The sequence below is a fragment of the Hippopotamus amphibius genome, chromosome 10 (genome assembly GCF_030028045.1).
Source record: "Hippopotamus amphibius kiboko isolate mHipAmp2 chromosome 10, mHipAmp2.hap2, whole genome shotgun sequence".
NCBI classification, from domain to species: domain Eukaryota; kingdom Metazoa; phylum Chordata; class Mammalia; order Artiodactyla; family Hippopotamidae; genus Hippopotamus; species Hippopotamus amphibius.
In genome coordinates this window covers 23,708,785-23,722,281 of record NC_080195.1, presented here as the reverse complement: position 1 = coordinate 23,722,281, position 13,497 = coordinate 23,708,785, and positions in this window count along the sequence as shown.

Below are 13,497 nucleotides of genomic sequence, written 5' to 3'. Positions count from 1 at the left end.
TTTGTTTTCCTTCTCTTAATTAAATGAGACTTAATAATGAAGAGTGAGTTAAAAGTTATGAACTCTGGGGAATTCCCTGGTGATCCAGTGGTTAGTACTCCATGCTTTCATTGCCAAAAAAAAGTTGTGAAGTCTGTAAGAGAACATGCTACTCAGCAGGTTGGGAGAGAGGTAGCAGTTATTGAAAAACTAGATGTCATTGTTTACAAATCAATGAGTGAGACTCTTCACCAAGCCAATTAATTATTCCTCCATCTTGTTAGCCTAGGAATTAAAACATGCATACATAACTTAAGTCTAAAGTTAATCAGTACATTTATCCTTCTTCTATGTAGTATGGGGTCTCAGAACACTCTTAACTCTAACCCTCTGAACTTAATGTTAGAAATATAAAAGTAGAAAGTAAAAAGGAAATTACCAGTAACCCAAGCCATAATTATTGTTTAATTTTTGTTATATTATCTTCCAGGTTTTTTTTTTCCTTGCTGAATTTACTTTGTGACCCATGGTATTTCCTTCTAAAAGAAACAAGCCGGTTTTTCTTCCCACTTAAAGTACCTCAGACTGTCTCCTCATGAATTCTTTTTAGTGAAGAGTTCTGTGACAACCCAGACCTTGAGTTTAAACTTATATATTTACATTAAAAAACTGTTACTGTACATGGTTCTTACAGTTCACAGGTAGGGATATGCCAAGAACAGTTCCTTTCAGACACATTTCTAGTAAGAAAGGATTTTTTTAAACTTTGTTCATACTTCTCTTGTCTTATCCATGTTTCTTCAAGATTTTGTTACTTGAGTAAAAGCACTTACCTGTGAGCATTTTTCTTTTACATCTTAGCTTATAGTTGCAGTTGTTTTAGCCTTAATTTTCTTTCATATACAAAATATCACTACTTTTTTTCTTCATTTTTATGTAGTTATTTTTTTGGCCACACGGCATGGGTGATCCCTAGATTCCCAAGTAGGGATCGAACCCTGGCCCTCGGCAGTGAGAGCTCCGAGTCCCAACCACTGGACCACCAGGGAACTCCCCAAATATCACTGCTATTTAGTATTCAGTGAAGTAGACAATTCCAAATCAAAAGACAAATGTTGCTTAAAAAATGTCAAGTGCATTACAAAAACTAAGTGATACAAATAGCCAAATAGCATTGAGAGTGGGAAAAAGAGAACTTCCCTGGTGGTCCAGTGGTTAAGACTTCACCTTCCAGTGCAGGGGGTGTGGGTTCAATCCCCTGGTCGGGGAACTAAGATCCTACATGCCTCCTGGCCAAGAAACCAAAACATAAAACAGAAACAATATTGTAACAAATTCAATAAAGACTTTAAAATTGGTTCACATCAAAAAAAAAAAATCTTAAAAAAGAGTTGGAAAAGGACTAGGAACATTTATATAACAATAACCGCCACCACCACAATAAAAGCAAACTTTCCCCCATATTCCTCAGGATGTTACCTGGATCTGTGAGAACTTTTTGACATGTGATACCAAAATTCATGTTTTCCCATCAAAGTGAATATGCTGCCTCTTTCTGAAAGATGTTAAACTGTTCTTCCTTGATATTCTGATTCCTATCAAAGTTGTTGCCACATGTTAATAGCATAGCCTTATATCTTATTTTTTTAATTGAAACATTGTTAATTTACAATATCGTGTACAACAGTAGTGCACAATAGTGAGTCAGTGTTTTTGCTCGTTATTTTCTATTACAGGTTATCACAAGTTAATGGGTATAAGTCACGGTACTATACAGTGTTTCCTTGTTGCTTATCTAGTTTATATATAGTAGTTTGTATCTGTTAATTCCATACCCGTAATTTTTCCCTTCTCCCTTCCCTCCCCCTTTCTCTTTCCCCTTTGGTAACCACAAGTTTTTTTTTCTATATGAGTCTGTTTCTGTTTTGTATATACAATCATGTGTATTATTTTTTAACGGAAATATGAAGTATGAAAACTGTTACTTTTTAACTTTTGCTTTTAGTCAAACTAATACATGCAGTTATTTAAAACGTTTTACTTAGTATTAGAGATGTATACTAGAAAACAGTTGTCCATTGTCACAGTCTCTTCTGTTCCTAGTTTTACTTCCTATGGGCAGCCACCTTCAACTCTTATAGTTACTCTCCTGGGTATTCCCCTCCACACTTAGAGATACTATGGTTTTAGGAGTATTTCTTGATTTAACAATTATAGAAATTGTCCATTAATATTTCTCTTTGTGGTCAGTGAGAACAAAGCTCTCCCATCCAGCCCTCATCGCTCTGCTACCTGCCCCCATTCTTTCAACATAAAATTTCTTGTTAGAAGTCAATGCTCACATTATTATGATCCAGATATTGGTTACTACAACTGTGGCTGTCTGTAACTTCCTTTCTCATCGTAGCTTTTTGTAAGCCTGTTTTTCTATAAATCTAATGATTTTTTTCCTTCACTTGTACCCATAACTTGTCAGTCATGTTTTATATGCTGAGACATGTGAGTTTTTTTGACCTGGAGAATTGTCTGTTGGAGCCCTGCATTTTTCTGCTTTGGTCCAGGCTGATGGCTTCCTAGAAGTTGTGCCACTCATGCATCCCAGGATTACTACCGTTAGAAACTTTTCATTTTTTTTTTTATCCTGTGTCATCTTCATTTTAGATTCATTCTTTTTTTTTTCCCAAAGCACATCTTACAATGGCTTTTTATAAAGAGTACTAGGTAAATATATATGTATTTTAGCCCTTCCATACCTACAAAGGGCATTCGTGTTAGTACAGACATTCTATGAGCCAGGAAGGGCAAAAGAGCTAAGGATTCCATAACTTTAGTATTTTGTCTGTTTTCACCCTGGCCCTCTTTTTCCTGATGTTTCTGAATTTGTGAAACTTTAGTCCTGTCAATAAAACCAGCTGCTTTCTACTTGCACAATCCATGTCTTTTTTTTATACCAATTTCATATTCAGTGGTGATTGTAACTAAACCTATCAAAGACAGCAGTATTTGGTCAAAGTAAGTATCCTTTGTCTATTGATAAGATTATCATATAATCCAGTATATGATAGCAGTGGTTGAATTAGAGATTTGATCTTACCTTCTCTACATGTCACAAGATCAGTGAGTTTTAGAACACTGAAATGGTTCCAATTAGGATGAACACAGTCTAATTATAACTATTTTTAAGGTTATCATTACTGCTTTAACAAACTTAAGATTGATATAAAAATCTGAAAATGTTAAAACTCACTTAAATCATTAAGACCCAAGTTTTTAATGTAGTAACATAGTTCTGGTTGTACACAGTTCCTCCTGGAACATTTAGGCCTCTCTTTGCCAGTAATGGGCTGGTCAAGGTGAAGGCTACTATAATACTTGAAGAAATGTGTAAAGTATTATAGGCACAGTATGGAAGGGGAAAGGAAGGTTATTGGGATTATTGAAAAATAGTAAACTTTCAGTGGCTAGATTCTTTTGGGAGGGGGCAGCATTCAGCTACCACTCAGTTGTGTGACTGTCATATTTTTTCTGTTATAGATTGCCATTTGACATAATATCTGCTATCAGCCTAATAGTAATCTTTTGGCGGGGGAGATAAAAATACTACATGCCAATTCACATTGGCTATAATAAATGTCCTGATTCAAAAACATCAGAATTTGAAAAAATGTTTCCTGGAATAGATACAATATAGTAGTTTTGTCAGTCATCAATCATGCCTACATAAAGGAACACCATGAATGAATGGTGAGGAGGAGGGAGAATATTACTATATTTCTTGAGCACATGTTTGTCTAAACCCTTCTGTATGTATTTTTTCTAGCCTGAGTTGTTCTCCTGTCGTAGGATTGAAAATTTTCTATTGAGACTCTCCAGGGTTGTTAACACAGCTGAGCTAATGCTTTGCCTGCTGTCATGTTTCCACTGTTACAGATATCTCAGTTTTGCATGCTTTTTTAAACTCTATATAAATGGAATTATACTTTTTGCAACCTGAATTGACATTCTGGGGTTCATTCATTTTTCACTCGTGTTTTGTATTTCCTGGTATATATACTACAGCTTATTTATCTGCTGGTTGGTAGTAGACATTTCAGTTGTTCAGTGACAGTGCTGCTTTGAACATTCCTCTACTTGTCTTTAGGTATACGTGTGCAGGAGCTTCTCTAGGGCAGTGGTTCTTAGAGATTTTGGTTAGAATCTGCTCTTTCCACCCTAGCTTAATCGATACCATAAATTCCTTACTGATTTGTAATACCAGTATTAGCATCTTCAAAATCATGGGTTTTTTGGGGGTTTTTTTCCTGACAACAGTGTTCTATTGTTTATTTTTGAGTCAGTAGCGCAGTTTCAAGTTGCCTATTACTCATCATCCCCTTCTTTCTTATTAATAGACCCTGGATTTAATTGAATTGTAGATACCTAGCTAATTATAATTGCTGTAACCATTAAATAAATTTTAATATGTAATAGTGCCAATTTTCCTCTTCCAATTATTTCTCAGAATTTCATTCTGCTTTTTCTTTCATATGACCTTTAGTATTATTTTTGTCAACTTTGAGATTGAATCTACTTAAAAGGCTTAATAGGGGAAGATTTTTGCGTATTCAATATATTAAGCACTCCTGCTCCAAAATAAAGTCTGCATATTCTCCTTTTAAGCAAAACTTTTATAACCCTCAGAGGCTTTTTTTACAAGTCTTCATATCAGCCTGGGCCATTTTCAAATTTATTCTTAGGTATGTTGTATTTTTTGCTGCTGTGGGGAGGGAGTCCTCACTAATAGTGAAGGAAGTCTTCTCAATTTTTAAGAGGATGTACATTTACAAAGATAAAAATTAAAAGGTAATAAAGATAGAAATTGATAAATATCCCTCCTCCCCATTCCTAAATCATCTAGTGCTTCTTTCTCCACAGGCAGCTGTTTCTTTTGGATAATTTATGCACATTGAATCAAGCACTCTTATATTTCTATTTTTATTGTGGAAAATATAAATGTACCTGAAAATAAAATACTGTGATGAACCCCACATGCCTGTTTTCAGGCTTCAGCAGTTATAAACTATATATGTTTTAAGCAAACCCAGATACCATATTATCTCCACCTTTGTTTCCTTTGGATGTGTATTAAACCAACTTTATTGATTTTAAATGAACTTATTGAGAATTCATTCTAAGGCGATAACATGAAAGATATGAATTAGGAGTTAAGATACATGAAGAATAGAGGTAGAAGTTTGAATGTAGATAACTAAAAATTCTATTCTAAGCAAGTAGAACAATGCCACAGTAATAGTCAAAGATAAAGTTGCTGACAATTTCATGTAGTTGTCAAAGATACCAAACCTTGGATACAAGAAGTCCCCCAGATAGTTAGACTAAACCATCATGATGAAAATGCAAGACACCGAAGACAAAGAGATTTTAAAACCTGCCAGATAAAAAGATTGCCCATAACTGAATGACAGACAATTTCATTAACAAGAGTAAGTAGGGTATTTTCAGAGTATTGAGAGAAAATAGCAGGCAGCCTAGAATTTTATACCCAGGAAAATTTAACCTGTTGTAACTTGCTGGCAGCATGACTACCAAAAATTATTTATCATTCAGTTGCAGAAGATTTAAAACATTCCCTTAAACATTTTTAAATATGAGAAAGACACAAGATGCTTGCCATAATCACATATTTGATGTATGTTAGAATTCCTAGCCAGCAAAGTAAGGCAAGCACAAATAAATGGTACAAGAAAAGGAAAGGAAGAGACAAAACTGTAAGTCATTAATATATTATCTTTCATTATTCATAGAGGATATAGTTGTTCATGGAGACAAATTATTAGAATTAGTAGGCACTTAACAAGGTTGCTGGATAGTTAATATGCGGGAATCCGTTTCACTGCAAGTCAGTTTGCCTCGTTGTTGAGTGCATTCTATCTGATGCCAGACTGCCTGGCTTTGAATTCCAGATTCAACACTTTCTAGCTTTGTGTCCTGGGGCACATTATTTAAGTTCCCTGTATTTTGTTTTCTAATTTAAAAATAACGATATCTCATAGGGATATAACGGGGATTAAATGGGTCAGTCTATATCTAAAGCACTTTGATAAGTGTCTGATACCTAGTAAGTGTTGTACATAAATGTTATCAGTAGTATCAACACCATTTACAACACATGAGCAGTGAATAAAATATAAATTAAAAATATATTACATATTATATAGTGTAGCAATGTAAAAATTATAAAGTACCTTGGAATAAATTCTTTAAAACATGTAAAACCCTCATGGAAAAAAATTATAAAATTTATAAAACTTTGTTGCAAGATATTAATGATGAATAAGTGGAGAAATACCATGTTCACAGATGGGAAGACTAACATAACAATGTCATTCCTCCCAGAGTTGATCAATAGGTTCAATGAAATTCCAATTAAAACCTCAACAAGATTTCTTATCATACAAGCTTATTTTATTTTATTTTATTTATATTTATTTATTTATGTATGTATGTATTGGCTGCGTTGGGTCTTCGTTGCTGTGCACGGGCTTTCTCTAGTTGTGGCATGCAGGGGCTACTCTTTGTTGTGGTGCACATGCTTCTCATTGCAGTGGCTTCTCTTGTTGCAGAGCACGGGCTCCAGGTGTGGCGCACGGGCTTAGTTGCTCTGCGGCATGTGGGATCTTCCCGGCCAAGGGCTCGAACCCATACCCCCTGCATTTGTAGGCGGATTCTTAACCACTGCGCCACCAGGAAAGCCCACAAGCTCATTTTAAAATGTGTTTTTAAGAGCAAAAATGCTTCAGAAGAATAAGATATGTTTTTTTCTTTTGGCTATGCCGGGACATATAGCAAGGTTTAGTATGGTATGGTGTTGGTGCAGGATGCAAAAGACACCAACCAGTAGAACAAAACAGAGACCCTAGAATTCTTGCATGTATAGAAAGTTGATTTTTCTCAGAGATGGCATTATAGATGAATAGGGAAAGGAAAGACTGTTCTAATCAATGCTAGTACAGTTTGATATTCATAAGAAAAAATTGAGCGCTTCTTTCTTACCTTAGACAAAAATGAATTTCAGGCAGATTAAAGACTTAAAGGTAAAGGTTAAACTATAAAAATTTGAGAAGAGAATATAGGAGGTTATCTTAATGACTTTAGGGGTAATTATTTCTCTTTTATTTTTATTTTTTTATTGAAATATAGTTGATTACAGTGTTTCAGATGTGCAGCAGAGTGACTCAGTTATACATATCTATACCTCTGTTCTTTTCCAGATTCTTTCCCATTATAGGTTATTACAGGATACTGAAAATAGTTCCCTGTGCTATATACAGTAGGTCTTTGTTGTTTATTTTATATATAGTAGTCTGTATCTGTTAATCTCAAATTACAAATTTATTCCTCCCCCCCCCCCCACTCCCCTTTGGTAACCATGTTTGTTTTCTACGCCTGGGTCTATTTCTGTTTCATAAATAAGTTCATTTTTATCATTTTTTAAAATTCCACATGTAAGTGATATTATACTTGTCTTTGTCTGACTTACTTCACTTAATATGGTAATCTCTAAGTCCATCCATGTTGCTGCAAATGGCATTTATTTCATTCCTTCTTATAGCTGAGTAATGTTCCAATGTGGTATATATTTATACCACATCTTTATCCATTCATCTGTCAGTAGACATTTAAGTTGTGTCCATATCTTGGCTATTGTAAATAGTGCTACTGTGAACATTGGGGTGCATGTATCTTTCCAAGTTAGAGTTTTCTCCAGATATATGCCCAGTGATGGGATTGATGGATCATATGGCAACTCTATTTTTAGTTTTTTTAAGGAATCTCCATACTGTTCTCCATAATGACTGCACCAATTTACATTCCCACCAACAGTGTAGGACGATTCCCTTTCCTCCACACCCTCTCCAGCACTTATTGTTTATAGACTTTTTTTTTTTTTTTTTTTTTTTTTTGGCATATGGGCTTAGTTGCTCCATGGCATGTGGGATCTTCCTGGAGCTGGGATCGAACCTGTGACCTCTGCATTGTCAGGCGGATTCTTAACCACTGCGCCACCTAGGAAGCCCTGTTTATAGACTTTCTGATGATGGTCATTCTTACCAGTGTGAGGTGATACCTCATTATGGTTTTGATTTGCCTTTCTCTAATAATTAGCAATATTGAGCATCTTTTCATGGGCCTGTTGGTCATCTGTGTGTCTTCTTTGGAGAAAAGTCTATTAAGGTCTTCTGTCCAGTTTTTGATTGGGTTGTTTTTTGATAATGAGCTATGTGAACTGTTTGTATATTTTGGAAATTAATCCCTTGTGGGTCACATCATTTGCAAATATTTTCTCCCATTCCATAGGTTGTCTTTTCACTTTGTTTATGGTTTCCTCTGCTGAGCAAAAGCTTTTAAGTTTATTTAGTTCCCATTTGTTTATTTTTGTTTTTGTTTCCATTACGCTAGGAAAAGGATCCATACAAATATTGCTGCAATTTTATGTCAGAGTGTCCTGCCTATGTTTTCCTCTAGGAGTTTTATAGCATCTGGTCTTACATTTAGGCCTTTAATCCATCTTGAGTTTATTTTCGTAAATGGTGTTAGAGAATGTTCTAATTTCATTCTTTTAAGTGTAGCTCTCCAGTTTTCTCAGCACCACTTACTGAAGAGACTGTCTTTTCTCTATTGTATATTCTTACCTCCTTTGTTGTAGGTTAATTGACCATAAGTGCATAGGTTTATTTGTGGGCTCTCTATATTGTTCCATTGATTTATGAGTCTGTTTTTGTGCTAATACTATACTGTGGATTACTGTAGCTTTGTAGTAGAGTCTGAAGTCAGCGTGATTTCTCCAGCTTCATTCTTTCTTCTCAAAATTGTCTTGGTTATTTGGGGTCTTTTGTGTTTTCATACAAATTAAAAAAATTTTTTGTTCCAGTTTTGTAAAAAATACCATTGTTAATTTGATAGGGATAGCATTGAATCTGTAGATTGCCTTGGGTAGTATGGTCATTTTAACAATATTGGTTCTTCTAATCCAAAAACATGATATATGTTTCCATCTTTTTGTGTGGTCTTCAGTTTCCTTTATCAGCATCTTAATAGTTTTCGGAGTACAGATTTTTTGCCTCCTTCAGTAGGTTTATTCCTAGCTATTTTATTCTTTTCGATGCAGTGGTAAATGGGATTGTTTTGTTAATTTCTCTTCCTGATATTTCATTCTTAGTGTATAGAATTGCAAAGATTTCCATATATTAATTTTATATCCTGCAGCTTTACTGAATTCATTGAAGATCTCTAGTAGTTTTCTGATGGTTCCCTTAGGATTTTCTGCAAGGGCGAGTCAAAAATTATCTGCACTCTGGTTATGTTAAAACTTCTGTTGGCCGCACCATCTTATCAGCACTTTCCACTCAAGGATACTGTCTCCCCAGCTACTGCTTTGTAGGTGTGAACATGTTACACCAGTTCATTTGTAACTGTGGGGTGAGCAAAAATGGATGTCCCACTTGTGATTTGCACGAAAGAAGAGCAGCATGCAGTGATTCATTTTTCTTGTGGTCTGAGGGTGTGCACGTCCACATACTTCTGCCCACACTGTCAACACTGCAAAAACTTCGTTTTGAAGTGTTAAAGTATCCTCCCTATGGTCCTGATCTTGTTCCATTGGACTTTTACCTGTTTGGTTCCCTGAAAGCAGCCTTATGAGGATGAAGATTCACTTCTGATGAAGATGTGAAGACAGCAGTGGAGACGTGAAGACAGCAGTGAAAACGTGAAGACAGCGGTGCATTCGTGGCTGCAGCTCAGCCGAAAACATTTTTTAATGAGGGAATACAGAAGCTTGTTGACAGATGGACAAAGTGTATTGAAAAGCAAGGAGATTATGTCAAAAAATGATGTATTTGTCTTTTCTAAAAGTTAATTGAAATAAATTTTACAGCCAGATTGTGGATAATTTTTGACTTACCCTTGCATGTATATAGCATGTCATTTGCAAACAGTGACAGTTTTACTTCTTCCTTTCTGATTTGGATTCCTTTCATTTCCTTTTCTTCTGATTGCTGTGGCTAGGACTTCCAAACTGTGTTGAATAAAAGTGTCAAGGGTGGATATCCTTGTCTTGTTCCTGATCTTACAGGGAATGCTTTCAGCTTTTCACCACTGAGTATGATGTTAGTGGTCTTTTTTTTTCTTGGCCGCACCATGTGGCCTGTGGGATCTTAGTTCCCCAATGAGGGATCAAACCCGTGCCGCCTGCAGTGGAAGCACGGATTCTTAACCACTGGACTGCCAGGGGAGTCCCTGATGTTAGTGGTCTTGATGTGGTTCCTTCTTTGTGTCTTTAGCTGTAGAAGGTCTTTTCTGGTAGGTTCCAGTCTTTTTTATCAATGACTGTCCTGCAGATAGTTGTGATTTTGGTGTGCTCATGAGAGGAGGTGAGCTCTGGGTCTTTTTACTCCACCATCTTGACCACTTTTGATAATTACTTCTCAAAGTTGATCAAAATTGAAAAAGAAAGCACCAAATATAAAGGAAAATTTCATAATTTTGACTACATTAAAATTAGCTCTTTTCAAAAAAGTGAAAAGACAAGTTTAAAAAACATGGAGGAAATTATTTGCAACAAGCATAATTGATGAAGAGTTAGTATCTGAAAAAGATTTCTTACAAATACATTAAATAGAATAAACAGCTTTATATAAAAGTGGGAAAAAACTTAAACAGGCATTTCACAAATGTGAAAACACAAATGACCAATAAATACACCCAGTAAATGATCAGTCTCATCAAAAACCAGAGAAGTGCAAACTAACTGCAAAGAGATATTTGCATCAGATTGACAAAAATTAAAGTTTCCTAATATCAAGTGTCAGTGAGGGTATAGAGCAACTGGAACTCTCATATACTCTTGGCAGTAGTATAAAATTCCAGTATACTAAAAGATTGAGAAAGTAGACTACACAAAAATTAAAGTTTCGCTATGGGAGGAAAATGCCATCAATAAAATTAAAAGACAAAAAATTTGCAACACTTAATGATAGGCAGGAACTAATTTCTGTGTATATAGAGTCCTTACAAATCATTAACTAAAAGACCATTTTACCTAAAAAAACAAACAAAGATATTGGACCAAGTGATTCAAAGAAAAAATAAACAGGATGACTTAGCCTCGCTAATAATGAAAGAAATGTAAATTAAAACCCCAAAGTTTTATTCTTATTATTTACAAAGATTAGTCTGACAAAATACTAAAAGAAAACTTGAGGATATTTTTAAATTTATCTTACACAAGTGAAAATTAAAACAGTGATAAAGGCCAGGTTAAAAACAGTTGGGTTGCTAAGAGACTAAGAAAACACCACCTGATAAGTAGCTGTAAAATCAGGATTATGAAGTCACAGAAGTCCGTGTATTATTTCAGCAAGAGGTTGGTCACAAGTTTCAAAGGTAGAGAGGCCAAGTAAGTTACGAGCCAGAAACAAATTATGTGGATGCAAGACTAACATGGAAATCATTGGTGACTGAAGATTGCTGTTTAGGTAGAGTAACGAAGTTGGAAATGAGAATAGATTGAGGAGGAAGTAGGAAGTGATGTAGATAAGGGCAGATCTGACCCTGGCAGGTTTTGTCTGTTTGGCTTCTTGTTTGATCAGGTGTGAGCCTGTTTAAATGCTGTGGGGCTGGATATAGAGAAGCAAAGTAGGTAGGAATGAAATTCAGAATACAGTTGAGAGATAATTGAGACCATGGGAGTATAGGAGAAAAAGCCCCAAAGTGGAAATCATAAGACCTAGTCCTTATTGTTCCAGTTCTTTGATACTTAGTTGTTTCATCTAAAACAGGGGTTGGCAAACTTGTTCTGTGAAGGGCTGGGTGGTAAGTATTTCAGTCTTTGTGTGCCATAGGGTCTCTGTCATATTTACTCAACTATGCGCTAATAGGAGAGCATCCATAGACAATAGGTAAATAAATGGGTGTAGCTATATTCCAGTAAAACTTACTACAGACCCTTAAATTTGAATTTCATATAATTTTTCAAGTGATATAAAATATTATTCTTATTTGTTGTTTTTGTTTGTTTGTTTAGTCATTTAGTTGTGGACCCTTCAAAAACTTGTAGTGGGCTGGATTTGACCCACAGGCTATATAGTTTGCCAACCCCTGATCTATGAAATGAAAAGTTGGACTAAAATATATTTCATCTTGACATCTTGTCTTAACTGAAGGATTCTTGACTTAATCTCATTAATGTGTAGTAGTTAATCATATGTATGATCTGATTGAACCTTTTATCAGAAGTAATTCTTACTCTCAACCAGTTAGAACTCTGCTGAAGAACTTAGAATTTATGTGTTTGTGACTCAAGTTCCAAGAACGTTATTCATCACTTATTTATTCATCAGGAGCTTTTTCCTGAGATTACTGGAAGAGGGATGATCATTGCCATATCTGCATATCACTGTTAATGTTTTATAATAGATTTATTTTTTACTTAAATATATTTTGGGATGAAAAATAAGTAGAAAATCAGTATTATTTGGTACAAATCAAAGGTAATTGTAAAAATAAAACAGAAGTGTCATTTGCCAGAAAATCCTGAAACTGAGGCATAGTTTTTTTGTTAAGAAGAGATTAACAAACTTTTAGAGATGTTAAAGGTAAGTTAACAACAAGCTGATTAATGTGAAAGTTTGAAAGAGAACTAAAAAAAACTTTCTCACTGATGCTTCATGTAGCTACAGTCATCTTGAGTTGCCTTATACTAGGAAACTTTTTCATAACTGATAGCAGTTGAGTCTTATTAAAGCAACTCTAGGGCTCTCTAAGTTGTTTAGTTAAAACACCAAGTTCTGTTATTGAAGATTTTTTTTATAGTAATCAGGTAAAAGATTTTGCAGGTTTATTTAGTAATCTCTAATCCATAACCAATGGTCTCAAGCATTCAGGTCCTTAATTTTTAGTAATAGTCTTAGGAAACTCAGTATAAATATTCTTTTAAGATAAAATTTGAGAGGATTAAGTCTTTAGACTGGCTATTTGACATAAAAGGGATTTATTCCTTTGCCATTAACATGCCTCAGAAGCATGTATTGGCATTCATAATGCAAGCAGAGTAATGCACTGCAAAGGAAGTTAGACATGTTAGAAGTTAGACGTGTTAATTAACTAAGGTTAATTGGTTAATTGCAGATCGATAATTAGAACCAGTATCACTTGACTTCTAACCTAGTTATCTTTACAATACTTAACAAAGTCTGTAAGTTGGTTCCATGTTAGAAGCTTCATATCACTAACAGTTCATAGTGTGCAGTTATTTTGTACCAGCTCCTGCAACTGTGTGAGGTATGGATGTTGTTAGTCTCAGAGAAGTTAAACATTTTGCCTAACATAGCATAGTTAATTAGTAGTAGAACCAAAATTTGAACTATTATGGTTTTTACCTACGTAAAATGCATTCTTCATCTGTTACTGGGTCTAAAGTTTCTTTCAGAAGCTGAGACTCGTTCTCTCACTCCCGGA